Genomic DNA, 4,453 nt, shown 5'->3' with positions numbered 1-4,453 from the left:
TCCTGAATTGGTACAACCATCTTCTTCTTCTCCTATGCCATCTTCTTCTATTCGTATCCGGTCCTATACCATTCATCCGATTGCAATGAAATTTTGATCAAGTGTTGTGCTCACGCCCGCAAAGGTACCTGAATTGATACAACTATTTTATTCTTCTTTTTCTTCTATTCTATCTTCTTCTATTCGTATGCGTTCTTATACTATCTATCCGATTGCGATGAAATTTTGACCAGTTGTTGTGCGCACGCCCGCAAGTGTTTCTAAATTAGTACAACCATCTTCTTCTTCTTCTATTCGTATGCGTTCCTATACCATTCATGCGATTGCAATAAAACTTTCGTCAGTAATTGTGCCAACACCCGTGAAGGTTTCTGAATTGATACAACCATCTTCTTTTATTTGTATGCGTTCTTATACCATTCATCCGATTGCAATGAAATTTTGACCAGTTGTTGTGTGTACGCCCGCAAAGGTTTCTGAATTAGTACAACCATCTTTTTCTTCTTCTATTCGTATGCGTTCATATACTATTCATCCGATTACAATGAAACTTTGATAAGTTGTCGTGCGCATGCCCACGAAGATTTCTGAATTAGAAAATCATCTTCTTCTTCTATTCGCATGCGTTCCTATACCATTCATCTGATTGCAATGAAGCTTTTGTCAGTTGTTGTGGGCGAAGGTTTCTAAATTAGCATTATATAAAATACAAAATTTTTGTTGTTCGTTCCATCCAATTTTGTTTTTTTTTTTACTACATATTAATAACTTTAATAACGTTTGCATATTTTGGATTCGATTTTAATTTAGTGTCTTTTGTTTGACCTTTACTCCTATTAGAATAATGTTCATATTGCCATATTGTAATTACACATATATTTTAATATTAAAAAAATAATTAGCCCTTATTATTTTTTAAATATCTAAGATAAATATAACGACGAAGCGACCCTGTGCGAACCCGGGTACTTCAGCTAGTACATTATAAAATATCATGTGTTCCGTTGATTTCAAGATATTGTTAGAAGGTTCGATCTGAATAATATATGTAGGTAGGTAGGTGAATTGTATGTTCCTTTGTTTTGGTCGATTTCATTATACACTGCGATACAACCTCTTGTTGTGTACGCCTGATTAGTGAATCCAACAAACAACAGACTTGAAAATATTTGTAATGCCTATGCCATTTAGAGTACATAACTACTTGACACAGATCGAGATGGTTCTGAAAACACTGTATGAGAGAATGGGTACACATTTATTAACTATTGAATTATATGGTAATACTATACATTTAAAGTAGCTAAAAAAGAATATTGAACATTTAACGATTCAAGAGGGGAGATAGTCTACTGCTCTCGAGGGTCCAACCAAGATAAGGACGCTACAGGCCACTCAGTATGGTAAATCATTATACAGTGGCACCATAGGCAATTCGCGCGTGTATTGAATTGCTTGCGACAATGCCTGTTTCAATGCTAGCAAACAATACCACTACAACTGCAAGCCGCATTTGCCGTACCCATGGTGCCACTGTAAAACGATTTACCTTATATCTACCTTCAGCTATAATAGCTGCAGGATCACTGGAGAGATAATCAAACGTCTTCATACCAGCTACTGTCTCACTCTAATTAAATTTACGTTTGTTTTAAAATAATAACTTTTAATTACGTATACATTGTAAAAGCCAACAAGGGACAACACAATACTAATTACAATATTACAAACAATACTTGGTGACATAACGTATTTATTTACCTTCATTGTGTATTGCATTCTAGGCATGAATTGTTATAGCACAGTTTAACCAAGCTACTATAATAATTGAAGCGCCTAGTTTCAAAAACCCCTAAAACGATTTTAGGTAGTTTTTAGAAAATTGAGAAAAACTCATATCCATAAAATCTGTGAACTTTGTGTATTTATTATTTAATTCGTACATTCTAAAGCAGTGGTTTCCAAACTTTATGTTACTACGCCTCCCTTTAAAAAAATCTAATCTTGGCGCCTACCCATTTATTTCATTAAATAATACAAACACCTTTTTAAATAGTCACCAATGTACTAATAATACAAAAATGAAAAAAAAATATATAAAAATAAACAAGACTAGGTACCTACTACTTATATTATAACCACATATTTAAAATATTTAATAGCCCTGAAACAAATCAGCGCTGCAGGCGACTTTTTTTACTATTAATAAAATAATGTGAAGGGTGCATTAGCAAACTAACCAAGAACTCAGTAAATAGATGTTTGTGTAAACATGGCGACTTTTTATTTTTTGTTATTTTAATTTCCAAAGCTCCAATTTTTTGTGAATGCCTTCACTTTGTCTTTTTAAATTAGTGAATGCATCAGTGGTCCGTGCAGTGACTTATTCACTCAATTATTTTAGAATTTTCAAATAGACAAGTTCAACAACAAAATTATCGTTTCTAAACAAATTTTCCTCAAATTTCAACTTTATGATTTGACCCTTTCAATTTTTCACGAGATAGCCGGTGCGCTTCACAATAGTATATAAGTGAGGTGTTATAAAATTAGTCTCCATATTTTCAGACAGGTTTGCAAACAACCTTTTATAGGACTGTTTTTTATGTAGTTTATAACTAGCGGCCGTTTTATAAACTATGCATTTGCAAACTGCAAACCTGTGGCTACATTAATTGTGTTAAACTGTTCGCGCCTCCCTTTGCATGACTCCGCGCCTCCCAGTTTGGAAATCGCTGTTCTAAAGACTATTTTGGCTTATCCATTTTAGGGGTATTTTAAAAGCACACCCAACCATCTTACCGGGTTTTGAAGTTTACCCTATTTTTTGATCACACGTATTGACAGTTTTTGGCGTTTTTTAAAGTTCAATCTTTGTATCAATACATATCTAACTCAAAAATGTTCATAATCCGTTTTAGGGGGGTTTGAAACTAGGCGCTTCAATTATCCAAATTAGTAATTAACGTGATTATCTTATTGGAATACTTCATTGGATTTAATTTACTGACAATTTGTAAATCAGGTATTAAACATAACTTAGCATTATGGAGTCTGTTACGAAAGTCCTCATTACATTAACTATATGCGCAATATGGTTGAATGCTGAACAGGAATTTATTGTTACTTGCGATGTTCCCGTGGACAAGAGTAACTATGACAATATCTAGATCCTTTATACAGCAGGTGTTAAACAATAACAGCACACACTATGAATTTTATGATGTGAACATTACAATAAATTCATGATACTACATCTACTTACAATATTTTATTTCTAAAGGAATTTATTACCTATTTATTGATTTAAGAATATTCCTAATGCAATAAAGTAACAATACATACTTATAATATATCATTATGAGAATATAGCTAGTTCTTAAATTTACACAATAAATTTTACTTAGCTTATTCTAAAAGTAGCTCTTATTTATTCTATAAAAACATTCCTTGCAAAAATATTTAACAATATAACATAATAGGTATTGTGTGAATTTGCTCAGTTATTAACTTAGGTAATTATTGATTCATGTCTAAAAATATTTTATAACACAATAGTTGTTTTAATAATATGTAAATCATATGAATTTGTCTCTAGATGTCATTTCAGGAATGCCTATTAGCGCTCAATGCTTATTACTACCCTCCGGTGGCGAAGGTTGACTTTCGGAAAGAGGTAGGCTTGGAGATCTGATAAAAAGAACACACTTGTCAGGTATACTTCCGAGAAATAAGAAGATAATACGATATTACTAGATACTAATGAATAGGTACACACTGATGACAACGACACATTAATTTAATGAAACTTCAAAAACTCACTGGCGACATTAAATTAGTTTATATATTAATAAATTAGTTTAAATTACTTACGTATTTTTTCAAAACATTTATACTTACACATCAAAAATCATTAGATAAAAGTTCTTTTTATTTTAAAAAACAGTCTATATTTATTAATATTCGATTAAACACCATATAATTTTTTTTTAAATTATCTAATTATCAATTATTTAGTTTTAGGCTCTGCGATCGGAGCTTACTTTAGTTCATCAAATTCGATAGACTGGGCGGAGCTACGTGACGTAAAGTTCATATGAAAAAAAATGAGAATTATTTGAAACATAATCCGACCTTTATTTACGTCAAGACAGATGGCGCGCTGTGATATATTTTTTAAAACCTTAACAGACTGTTTTGTAATTATCTGTGTAATACATTCTTACACACACGGCATCTCTCGTTGGTAAAATAAATTATTTTATAGAATATATTAAGGCTATGCCTCAGCTGAGTCATGGTCTAAAAAGATCGTGACTAGGTGATGCGCGGATTGTGCGAATGACGCGAGCCGAACGAAATATAACTTGTCATAAAAATTCAACATGCGTCCATTTAATGTTATGTTTATTGTTATATTACTAATAATAATAGTATATTCATTGACATGTTT

This window comes from Rhyacophila brunnea, unplaced genomic scaffold, assembly GCF_057557595.1.
Source record: "Rhyacophila brunnea isolate RB1 unplaced genomic scaffold, BYU_Rbru_1.0 scaffold_12, whole genome shotgun sequence".
NCBI lineage: Eukaryota > Metazoa > Arthropoda > Insecta > Trichoptera > Rhyacophilidae > Rhyacophila > Rhyacophila brunnea.
The sequence above is the reverse complement of the archived record's forward strand: the minus strand, read 5'-3'. Positions refer to the sequence as shown.